Source organism: Carcharodon carcharias, chromosome 34 (assembly GCF_017639515.1).
Source record: "Carcharodon carcharias isolate sCarCar2 chromosome 34, sCarCar2.pri, whole genome shotgun sequence".
In the NCBI taxonomy this organism is placed as follows: Eukaryota; Metazoa; Chordata; class Chondrichthyes; order Lamniformes; family Lamnidae; genus Carcharodon; species Carcharodon carcharias.
Genome location: NC_054500.1, coordinates 9,019,667 through 9,032,553, shown reverse-complemented (window position 1 = coordinate 9,032,553; position 12,887 = coordinate 9,019,667). Strand labels below are relative to the sequence as shown.

The window sequence follows — 12,887 nt, the reverse complement described above, 5'->3', positions numbered from 1 at the left end:
CGGTGGGTAAACACACGAGGGAGAATGGGATAGCAGACAAGTCCTGGTGGAATCAGATGAAGAGGGGCAGGAGGAGGCTTCGTGTGGGGCAAGAACAACATAGACCAGAGGGGCTGAATGGCCGGTGTCGTCCCTGTCAATGTGATGGATGTTCTGCTGCATTCTGCGGCACACAGTGAGGAGCCTTCAAAGCATTAGACTGTGCGCGTTTAAAAGCCACAGCAGCACAACGTGGGAATTGAACGGGCCAAAAAAATAATATACAGATACATGTAACGCTGGACTTGGATGTCCACTCACTCGGGCGTTTTGCGGATGCCTGCATATTTGAGGGGTTTGGGGGAGAGGCGGACTGGGTGAGACGGTGGAATGGAGACTCACAGGTGATGTGCTGGAAGTAACGGCAGGAACTCTCCCCGGCTGGAAGTGGGTGTTGAAATCAGACACTGGGAAAGGGGAGGGGAGGGGTAGGGAAGGGAAGGGAAGGGTGCTTTTAAAGATTGTGGCTGTGTCGAGGACGAAGCTCTCCTGCACACACAGTGCGGGATCCGACACGTTTGAGCCAGCGACACTCAGAACTCCAAAGCGCACCATCTGTGAAGCCGTGTCCTGTCCAGCAGCTCCAGGTGAGATAAGCGCACGTTTCTTACTGTAACTTCGGAAAAGTAACCTTTCCCTTCCCTCTGCCACTCCATAAAATGTGAACCAGAAGCTAGGTAGCAATTTAAAGATTGCTGCAAAATATGTTTTTTTTTTCAATCAATCTATCAACCGCTTCTCATCATAGCTTCACTATTTATTACCAATTCCTCATCAGCATAAAACATCTTTCCATTTTATGTTCCATGTGTCAAATTTGTTCTTGGATCGCACGCCAAACTCGTAATTTTTAATCGTATCTTTTTGGAATGAGCAGCATTTAAATGCAGGAATTTTCAAAACGTGTTCCCAGATTTTTTTTTGGAAATAAAACGCATCTATTGACTTCATTTTTCTCAGCTGTTCTTGGCGAAGTCCTGTTTTTAACCAGGGTCCTGTTCCCAGCTGCTGGCGCCTGTTTTAAGGGTTGATTTGTGTGGAGCGGAAATGTCATTCCAAAATCTGAAATCCTTCGCACCTTCTGTAACGGGGCAGCGATATTTCGTGACCCTTTGTGCTCGGCAGAGATACATATTCCCCAGGTAGTCGGTGAAAGGGATTAAAGGGAAGGATGTTTAATCAGCAGTAATGGTTAACTCGCCCTCTCTCTTGCTGATGGCTTCTCAGGTTATCTGGTTGTCCCTTTTTACTTCTCTCTTGCATCTGAATTTCTCTCGTTACTCCTGCCTGTCTCAATTTCTCTCTCGCTCTCCTTGGCTTTCTCCACTGTTTATCTTGTCCATCCTTCCTCTGACCCTATTTTGACATCTGACACCTTGTTACACCTCGCTTTTGCTCACAGCATTTGCTTTTTTCTACTCCCTCATGTCACTTTCTTTCCCCCCAACTGCTGTGTGTTAGAGTAGAGAATCTGTGGGTGGGGTACTCTTTTTGGTTACTCCTCATGCTCCATTGCTGAAAAAAGTGTGAGGATTCACCAGCACAAGCTATGTCGCTGCTCTAAAACCCAGATAAATGATCATGATCATCGAAAATTAAGGGGTGGTCTAATTGTGTTTGAGATGATTAAAGGATTTGATCAGGGAGTTAAGAGTGAATCTGTTTATTATGTTGGGAGAGTTCAGAACAAGGGAGGATAACCACAAAATTCGAACCAGGCCGTTGAGGGGTGATGTCAGGGAGCACTTGCTTCACACAAGGGGGAGTGAGAATCTGGAACTCTCTCCCCCAAAACGCTGTCCAGGCTGAGGGTCAATGGAACATTTCAAAACTGTGATCAATAGATTTTTGTTGGGCGGAGGTATTAATGCTTACAGGGCAGGTGGAGTTAAGATACGGGTCAGCCATGATCTGACTGAATGGGAGAATAGGTTTGAGGGGCTGAATGGCCTCCCCCTGATTCAAAGGTATTCTCTGTGACCAGATTGTGTCTATCTGAATTGGGCTAATGGAGCCAGGGGGTTTGGGGAGGGGGGGTGGTGGTGGGGGGTTTGGGGGTGGGTGGGGGTGTGGGGGATGGGGTGGGGTGGGGGTGTGGGGGGTGGGAGTTGGGGTGGGGGTAGTGGTGGGGGGTGGAGTGGGGGTGTGGGGGTAGGGGGTAAAGGTGGGGGGTGGGGTGTGGGGGTGTGGGGGTAGGGGGGGTGAAGGTGGGGGGGGTGGGGGTGTGGGGTGTGAGGTGTGGGGGTAGGGGGTGTGGGGGTGGAGTGGGGGTGTCGGGGTAGGGGGTGTGGGGGTGTGGGTGTAGGGGGTGAGGGGGGTGAAGGTGGGGGGGTGGGGTAGGGGTGTGGGGGTAGTTGTGGGGGTGGGTGGTGGTGGGTGGTGCGGTGGGGGTAGGGGGGGTGAAGGTGGGTGGGTGCCCAGAAACAGTACTGCAAGTGTGTCTTCAGGGAGGCATCATGAAAAATAATCCAACTGAGGCTCAATCAAACTATAAGAAGCTTAACATGAACATAAATCAGTGTTTTCATCAATTGTGTAATGAAAGGTTGTAAGTTGATGCCCCATTGTTCTTGTCTCTCCCATCGTACGAAATAGTTTTTGAGCGTTTGAGTAATGTTTACTTACCATTGCCGCTTGTGGCGCTCCTGATTTCAGCTGAGAGGCTGAGTGAGAGCTCGCTTGTTGTGAGTGGGAGCGTGAGGAGCAGAATTTTTCAAATCTCTCTCCGGGTGTCACCTTACATCAGGTGGAGACAGCAGCCCACTGTTCTGAGAGAAAGTGAAAATCAGCCAATGACTGATTGAGAGGGGAATGCCCTATTGTTGCCCTTTAAGAGGGATAAGTGTCCAGGATGGTGCTGGGTTGGCAGTGCGTTGTCAGACGGAGGTGCTAAAGCGCGGGTTTATCTGTCTGTCCAGGTGGGTGTTGGAAAGCTCCAACAGGGGGACAGTCGGGTGGGTATTCTGAAAGGGCAAAATCAAATTTGAAATTTGAATGCCCCCCTTGAGGAGAATGCTGCCCCCCCTTAAGCTGATAACACCTACTTACTGCCACTCCCAAAGGAGGAACAAAAATCTTGCTCCATGTTTTAAAAGCAATCTCAGTTAAGATCACTGTCTCTATGCTAATCGGAGACAGCAAAGTTCTCAATGTTAACTCCAGCGCAGGGGGCAGATGACACCTGACTGAGAAATGTAGACAAGCTGATCCTATGCCATGAGGTGGTGGAAGCAGAGTCTCTGAATATTTTTAAGGCAGAGCTGTATAGATTCTTGGTAAACAAGGGAGTAATAGGTTATCGGGGGCAGATTTGAGGTTACTATCAGATCAGCCATGATCTTAGTAAATGGCGGAGCAGGATCGAGGGGCTGAATGGCCTCCTGCTCCTTGTTCATATGTTCGTATAACATCTCTTTCTTGAAGAGATAAAAAATGCAAATAAAAAAAAACAACCCCAGGAACCTGATACAAGAACAAAGATGCTGGGAAGGTAAAATAGGCTCTTTAATATCTGAAAATAGGGAACATATTCATCATCCAGCTCTGAAGAAGAGTCAGACGGACTCAAAATGTTAACTCTGTCTCTCTCTCCACAGATCTGCTAAGCTTTTGCAGCATTTTCTGTTTGATAACATTTTCATCTTACCTCTTTGCATGGACCCTTCATCAGATCAACATGTTTCAGATGTTGATAGTGCAGCTGCTATTCGCAGTTCTTTTACTTGCAGTCATTGTCGGTTTGTTAAACTCACTGGATTGAGTGTCTATCATTCACTGAATTTACAGAGTGTCTCTTTGACACTGATGCAGCGATTAGTCTGGCTAAACCAATTACTTCCCACTTGAATGATACTTTCAGAATGGGTCACTTGAAGATCATAATGAATGCGATGTTTGGACCATGCTGTGAAATTTAGGTTATATCATTAGCACATTATGCCTGTTCTCACTTTGCAATGATGGTGCTAAACTTGAAACACTAACAAGGTAAGCATTATGGAGATTATTCTGAAAATATTGTGTGCAGCGATTGAGGAACTTCATTTGTTACCATATTTGCTATTGTGATTTTCCTTTCAGAAATGATAATAGTTTAGAAATGTACGTTCCTTATTTTAAACTGTATTTTTAAAAATTTATTCTTTCATGGGATGAGGGCGTCGTCAACAAGGCCAACATTTGTTGCCCATCCCTAATTGCCCTTGTACTGAGTGACTCACCAGGGCCACTTCAGACAGTAGTTAAAAGAGTCAACCACATTGCTGCAGGTTTGGAGTCATATGTAGGCCAGACCAGGTAAGGATGGCAGATTTCCTTCCCTAAAGGACATTCATGAGCTGCAAGGGTTTTTACAACAATCAGTGATAGTTGTCATGGGCACTGTTACACAGACTAGCTTTATATTTGAACTTAAATTCCACCACCAGCTGCCACGGTTAGCCTAGGCCTATGAGTTACTAGTCCAGTGATATTACCACTACATCACCGTCTCTCCCTATGTCTCTGAAAGGAAGAATGTGTGCATTCTGAAAGTTGACTCCATTATTTCCTTTTTTCAGTGTTTTTGTTTGTAGTTCTCTCCTGTCTCCCTCTTTCATCACTCTTTCCATCCTACTTCAACCTCCCCAGTCAAGATGAGCATAAAGACGTGCCTTGTCCATTTGATTCTGTGACTGGTCCCTGAACTGTGCACAGAAACATGTACAGGAACAAGAGTATGTTGTATAGCCCCTTGAGCCTGTTCTGCCATTCAATGAGATCATGGCTAATCTGTGACCTAACTTTATATGCCTGCCTTTTCCCCATGTTTCTCAGGGGAGATAGTGGCATAGTGCTGTTGTTGCTGGACAAATATTCTAGAGACCAACAGTAATTCTCTGGGCCCTTGGTTCAAATCCCACCACGGCAGATGGTGATATTTGAATCCAATAAAACTCTGATGATGATCATGGTTAAAAACCCATCTGGTTCACTAATGTCCCCTTTAGGGGCATCCTTACCTGGCCTACATGTGACTTCAGACCCCATTGATATGTGGTTGACTCTAAAACACTCTCTGAACAAGGGCAATTAGGGATGGGCAATGGCAATAACAATTTCCATCTACCAATAAAAATCTATCAATCTCAGTTGACCTAGTGTCAATTGCCAGTTGAGTTCCAAGCTTCTAGAACCCTTTTTGTGTAGAAATGCTTCATTTCTGGCTTAGCCCTGTACTTCCCAACTAGTGGAAATTGTATCTCTCTATCCTACTCAATCAGTCCTCCTTAAATACTTCCATCAAATCACTTTTGAAATTCCAGGAAATGCAACTTTAGTTTGTGCAATCTCTGTTCTAATTAAATAGGTATAAGAAATATATCGGCCCCTCAAGCCTCTTCCGCCTTTCGATAAGATCATGGCTGATCTGATTGTGATCTTAACCCCACTTTCCTGCCTGTCCCCCATAACCCTTGACTCCCTTGTCGATCAAAAATTGGTCTGATTCAGCCTTGAATATATTCAATGTCTTAGTACCCACTGTTTGCCGGGGGAGAGAATTCCAAACACTAAAGACCCTCTGAGGGAAGAGATTCTTCCTCATCTTCCTCTTAAATGGGAGACCCCTACTTGGAATCTGTGCCCTCCTAGTTCCAGATTCCCCTGCAAGGGGAAACATCCAGCCAGCATCCACCCTGCCGAGCCCCCTCAGAATCTAATGCATTTCAATAGGATCACCACTTCTAAACTCTAGTGGATACAGGGCCATCCTGCTCAGTCTCTTCTCACAGGACAAACCCTTCACCCAGGATTCAGCCTAGTGAATCTTCTCTGAACTGCTTCCAATACAAGTATATCTCTTCTTAATTCTATTATTCTAATATACTACAATTCCTCCAAGGCCAACATATCCTTCCTAAGATGCAGTGTCCAGAACAGAAGACATTACTAGTGTGGTCTAAGCAGGGCTTTGTTTGGCTGTATCATAACTTCTAATCCATTGGGGTCTAATCCTCTAGATATAAAAGCCTCCATTCCATTAACCTTTTGGATTATGTTTTGTACCTGTTCATAGCATTTTAATAACTGGACTTGCTTTTCTGATCCCTCAAGCCCCTTTCTCCCTGCTTTGCTTTCAACCTTACCACAAATGGTCAACTTGAGACTGGGAGCTCACTGTGACTTTAAAACCAACTACGACCAACCAGTGGGACATTAGTGCACGAAGCAATGTCCCTCTTATACACTCCAGCACTGAAAGACATGGTGGGAGCGGGTGGTGTATAATTTTAACCTAACTTTACGAGCAGCAAATCCACAGGATCAGGAGGAATTCCAATCTTACAGCCTGCCCAATACTGCTGTCCTGGAGAGTGAAGTCAGACAGGGTTTAAAAGCAGCGTTACACCTGACCCCATCAAATTCTTTTTTTTATATCTGTTCATGGGACTTGGGTGTCGCCGGCTAAGCCAGCATTTATTGTCCACCCCTAATTGCCCTTGAGAAGGTGGTGGTGAGCTGCATTCTTGAACTGCTGCAGTCCATGTGGTGGCAGAATGCCCACAGTGCTGTTAGGAAGGGAATTCTGAGATGGATTCTATGTTTTATATTGAATTCCAATTACATCTGACACTTTTTTTTAATGTCCTCTTAAAATTAAATAAGTCCACATTTCTTCTATAACTCATTTTCCAAAAAGCCAAAGCTGAGTCTGTTTGATTTTCCATTATCGAATCAAGGAATGAGTCACAATTGAATGTAACTATGCAAGTCACTTTCCCTTGAGAAGCAAGAAGCCCTTATATCATATCCCAAAGAGCATAACAGCCAAAATTACTTTCTGAAATGCACTTTTGTTTTGTAAGTAAACATGGCAACCAATTTACACACAGCAAGGTCCCATGCACAGCAGATGGAGAGCCAATTTGATGTTGGTGGTTACCAGAGTTGGAGAAGAGCAATATGGACTTGAAACTTTAAACTCTGTTTCTCTGTCCACAGATGTTGCCTGGCCTGCTGAGTTTTTCCAGCATTTTCTGTTTTGTCTTTGGTCATGTTGATTGAGACAGCTACATGAAAATAGAGAGGTCTTGTGGTGCAGTGGGTAGTGCCCCTGTCTCTCCGCTAGGAGCTCTGGTTTCAAGTCCCACTTCTAGGACTCAAGAGCCATGGACGGTGTGTTCATAATGTGGTCAGTCAGCCTGTCAATCCTTCTAATGTGCTTGATGGCAGATGGTAAGAGCAGGTGAGTTTCCTGGTTCAGTTATACTGCAGAAGGCGACAGCAAACCACTGCAGTGCTTTGCCAAGCATAATCATGGTCCAATCCAATGGAAGTTGATGGCTGCTGTTGCCCTCCCTTAAGGGCATGATACCTGAAGGAGGAGGTGTTGGTTGAGGCAGCAATATTGACCAGGGCATGTAGGAAACTGGGTGCTCTTGCTCCAACAGTTCTACAGGATCTTTAATGCCCACCTGATCAGGCACCTCAGTTTTAACATTTCATCCATAACCTGGTAACTCTGACAATGAATACTGTACTGAAGTGTCAACTAAATTATATGTTCAAGTTCCAGTTTGGAGCTGGAACCCATGACCTTTTTACTCAAGAAGTAAAAAAGTACCAACTGACTTGAGCTGAGACATGATGCTCCAGTTACACAGATATAACTCAGGATAAAAATGGCTAAAAATGCTAACTTTCCATGGCGTGAAGGTATTACATTTGAGGAAAGACCTAAAGACTGTTCGCTCATGCTTCTGGCAGTGTTGAAGGAACCACAGGGACATGTGGCACTGGTGAGGAGACGTGGAAGTGAATAACGAGGACATGTTTGAGGTAAATAAACCTGGTGATGTAACACAATCTCAGAAATGCTCTGTTTACTGCAAGTATGCGTGGGCGTGGGAAATATTTTTTTAAAAATTAGTTTTCAGCCAATGCATTCAAGTTCGTTGCATTGAAACTAGTGGTTGATCAGCCATCAGGGTTGGTTCCCTTTTTGGCAGTTGATTTTTTGGGATGTTGTTATGGAACATGTGCAGAATCAATGCACAGTGCCAGTAGGGGGCAATACTTGTGTGGAAGCAGCGCATTGTCAGGTAATGGTGGGACTAGACAACTGGTCAGTCAAAATTTGAAACGCTAAAAAAAGATTTAGAATCATAGATTGATAAGATAGTACAGCACTGAAGCAGGCCATTCGGTCCATTGACTCTGCGTCGGCTCTTTCGAAGAGCAATCCAGTTAGTCCCATTCCCCCACTCTTTCCTCATATCTCAGCAATTCTTTTTCCTTCAAGTATTTATCCAATTCCGTTTTGAAAACTCCTATTGAATCAGTATCAGCACCCAATCAGGCAGCGTATTCCAGATCCGAACAACTCATTGCTTACGATTATACAAACATATGAACATGTGAATTCGGAGCAGGAGTAGGCCATTCAGCCCCATTCAAACCTGCTCTGCCATTTGATAAGATTATGGCTGATCTGATTGTGGCCTCAGCCTCTACTTCCCTGCCTACCCCCTATAACCTTTGACTCTCTTGTCAATCAAGAATCTATCTAACTCAGCTTTAAAATTATTCAATGATCCAGCCTCCACTGCCTTCTGGGGAGGAGACTAATGACCGTCTGAGAGAAAAGAATGCTCCTCATCTCCGACTTAAATGGGAAACCCCTTATTTGTGTCCCCTAGTTCTAGTCTCTCCCAGAAGGGGAAACATCCTCTCAGCATCTGTCCCGCCAAGTCCCCTCAGGATCTTATATGTCTCAATAAGATCACCTCTCATTCTCCTAAACTCCAATGGATACAGGCCCAACCTGTCCAAAGTCCTCATAAGATAACCATCCCCACCCCAGGTACCATTCGAATGAACCTTCCCTGAACTTCTTCTGATGCAATTCTATTTCTTCTTAAGTAAGGAGGCTAAAACTGTACATAGTACTGCAGATATGGCCTCACTAAGGCCCTGTCCAACTGTAACAGAACTTCCCTACTTTATATTCCATTCCTCTTGCAATAATCAACAGCATTCCATTTGCCTTCCTAATCACTTGCCATACCTGCATACTAACTTTCTGTGATTCATGTGCCAGGTCAGCCAGATTTCTCTGTACCACCGAGTTCTGCAATCTATCTCTTAAATAGTATACTGCTTTCCTGTTCTTCTTCCCACATTATATTCCATCTGCCAAATTTTTGCCACTCAACCTGTCTATATCCCTTTGTGGTCTCCTTATGTCCTCTTCACAACTTACTCTGCTATGCGTCTTTGTGTCATTGGCAAATTTAGCAACCATACATTCTGTTCTTCATCCAGGTCATTGACATAGATTGTAAATAGTTGAAGCTCCAGCACTGATCCGTGTAGCACTCTATTAGTTCCAGCTTGCTGACCTGAACATGACCCATTTATCCCTACTCTTGATTCCTGTTTGCTAACCAATCCTCTATCCATGCTCATATGTTACTTCCTACACCATGAACTCTTATTTTGTGTAGTAACCTTCGATGTGGCACCTTATCAAATGCCTTTTGGAAATCCAAGGACACCACATCTACAAGTTCCCCTTTATCCACTCTGCTTGTCACTTCCTCAAAGAAATCTAATAAATTAGACAAACATGATTTCTCTTTCACAAAGCCATGGTGACTCTTCTTTATCTCATTAAGATTTTACAAGTGCCCTGCTATAGCCTCATTAATAATAGATTTTAGCATTTTCCCTATGACAGATGTTAGGCTAACCAGCCTGTAGCTTCCTACTTTCTGTCTTCCTCTTTCTTGAATAGAGGAGTTACATTCACTATTTTCCAATCTGATTGGACTTTTTCAGAATCTGGGGAATATTGGAAAATTACAACCAATGTAGCCACTTCCTTTAAGACCCAGGGACACTGAGCATCAGTCCTGGAGACCCCACAGTCTTCAGTTCTAATATTTTTCTCAGTACCCTTTCCCTGGTGATTGTAGTTGCTTTGCATTCCTCCTTCCCTTTCACCTCTTGATTTATAAGCATTTCTGGGATGTTATTTGTGTCTTCTACAGTGAAGGCAGAGACAACTATCTGTTCAATGTTTCCATCACCTCCTTATTTCCTATTATTAAATCCCCAGACTCAACGGCTGGAGGAACAGCCCTCACTTTAGTTAACCTTTTCCTTTTAAATGTTTGTGGAAGCTCTTACTATCTGCTTTTATATTTCTAGCTAGCTTTCCCTCATAATCTATATTCTCCCTCTTTTTTTACTCATTCTTTGCTAGGTTTTAAATTCTGACCTACCATTAATCTTTGCACAATTGTACTTTTTTTTCTTTCAATTTGATACTACCCTTAACTTCCTTAGTCATCCATGGATGCTGCATCCTTCTCACAGAGTCTTTCTTTCTCACTGGATTGTATCTTTTCAAAAATGAGAATTTTGAAATACCTCCTTAAACATTTGTCTAAGCACCTCTACTGTCCTACCCTTTAACCTACTTTCCCAGTTCACTTTGGCCAGCTCATACCCTTGTAATTGCCTTTATTTAAGTTTAAAACACTGGTATTAGAGCCACACTTCTTACCCTCAAACTGAATGAAAATTCAAGCATGTTATGATCACTGTTACCTAGAGACTCCTTTACCATGAGGTCATGAATTAATCCTATCTCATTGCACATTGCCAGGTCTAGGACTGCAGTGGTTCACGAAGGCAGTTCACCACCACCTCCTTCAGGGCAAATAGGGATGGGCAAAAAATGCTGGCTCAGCCAGCGAAGCCCACATCCTGCGAATAAAAAAAAGAATAGCCTGCTTTCTGGTTGGCTGTAGAACATGCTTCCCAAAGAAATTGTCATGCACACATTCTATGTGTTAATTCCAATAATGGTATGTTGAGGAAGAATGAGTATTGTATTGTTGAGGAAGCCCATACCTTAAAACAAGTTTATTTCCAAGACAGCAAAGTAAAGTCACAGACTCTCCCAGTTCCACCCAGACATCCAGAGTTAACTATATTGTTGTAATGATTCCCCAATCCTTCGACAATTGGGGGCAGCTATGCTTAATTACCAACTTAACGCATGTATTTTATTGCAGTACAATTTCAACATTAACATTATGAACTTATCTTACAGGATACTTTTGCCAACCTGATTTGTCCAATCTATATGTAGATTAAAATCACCCATGTTCATTGCGGTACTTTTCTCACAAGCCCCCATTATTTATTCCTACATACTCTGTGCTACAGTGCAGCTACTGATAGGGAGTGGCCAAAAAGTTATGCTAAAACTTATTTAAAACACTAGTTCAGCCACAGCTAGAATATTGTGTCAAATTCTGGGCACCACACTTTAGGAAGGACTTGAAGGCTTTAGAGAGGGTACAGAAGAGATTTATTAGAATGATTCCAGGGATGTGGGATTACAGTTACCTGGATAGTCCCACCAGTGACTTCTTTCCTTTTCTATTCCTTATCCCTCAAGTCGCCTTCAGTCCTTTTTCCTTAAGTCTGTACCTGCTGCTTATCGACCCTTCAGCCATTGGATACTGTTTCTCTTGAGTTAGTCTGCCTAAACTCTCCATTGTTTTAAACATCGCTATCAAATCTCCTCTTAGCTGTCTCTGCTCTGGTAGAGTGGTAGAGTGAGGTACCCTGTCTCTTTAAGAGAATGCAAGTGTACTGATCATGTGACATTACTGATGAATCACTGTACAGAGTGGGCAGCTGAGAACTGTAAGTCTAGCCCTGAAGGTTTCTGAGCGAGCACGTATGATCAGCTGCTCTGCCCTATGTCTCAATAAACCATCATTGTTTATTCTTACATCAGTCTCTCCCTGTTGTTGAGTGTAAGCTGCTATTGATGAGAACATAGGAAGGTGCGCAGTTAGAGTTCGGTTGGCCAACAAACTCATTTACCTAAGACATAAAGTGAACAATTTCGGCTTCTCCAATCTATCCAGGTAACTGAAATCCCACATCCCTGGAATAATTTTAGTAAATCTCTTCTGTACCCTCTCTAAAGCCTTCAAGTCCTTCCTAAAGTGTGGTGCCCAGAATTCGACACAATATTCCAGCTGTGGCTGAACTAGTGTTTTAAATAAGTTTTAGCGTAACTTTTTGGTTTTTATACTCTGCACTCTATTATTTAAAGCCCAGGATCCCATACGCTTTATGAATAGCTTTGTTAACTTGTCCTGCCATCTTTAAAGATTCGAGCACCAACATCTGTAGATCTCTCTGTTTGGGCACCCCTATTAAAATTTCACCATTTAGTTTGTATCGTCTCTCTTCAACCTCCTGTCATTCTTCTTTCCACTGTCACGTGTCCACAGATTCCCTCGCCCTATCTCTGCTCTCTTGTACTCTCTCCTCACTGTTTACTACACTTCCAAGTTTCGTATCACCTGCAAATTTTGAAATTATTCCCTGTGCCTCGAATCTCAAGTCATTAACATATAATATTTATATAGCACCTTTCACATCCTCAGGCCATCTAAAAGCGCTTTACAGTGAGTGAAGTACCTTTGGGAGTGTAGCGGCTGTTGCAATATAGGAGATGCAGTTTCGCCCAGTTTGCGCACAGCAAGCTCACACAAACAGCAAAACGATGATGGCCAGATAATCCGTTTCAGCGATGGTGGCTAAGGAATAACTATTAGGAAGATTTTTTACATCCACGTGAGAGGACTGACAGGGCCTCACTTTAACTTCTCATTTGAAAGATGGCACCGACAACAGTGCAGCACCCCCTCAGTATTGCACAAAACTTTCATTTTATTTTATTCTTTCACAGGGATGTGGGCATCGCTGGCTAGGCCAGCATTTATTGCCCTTCTCTAATTGCCCCTTGAGAAGGTGGTGGTGAGCTGCCTTCTTGA

At 43.6% G+C, this 12,887-nt stretch overlaps 1 protein-coding gene across 1 annotated transcript in view; it reads left to right on the top strand.

Annotated features, from left to right (window-relative positions):
* The first annotated feature begins 510 nt into the window (after positions 1–510).
* LOC121272734 (gremlin-1-like) overlaps positions 511–12,887 on the top strand; it is a 140,572-nt gene continuing 128,195 nt past the window's right edge. Inside the window, exon 1 of the mRNA XM_041179514.1 lies at positions 511–626. The gene's annotated coding sequence lies outside the window, so the exon portion shown is untranslated. The remainder of the gene's footprint in view (positions 627–12,887) is intronic.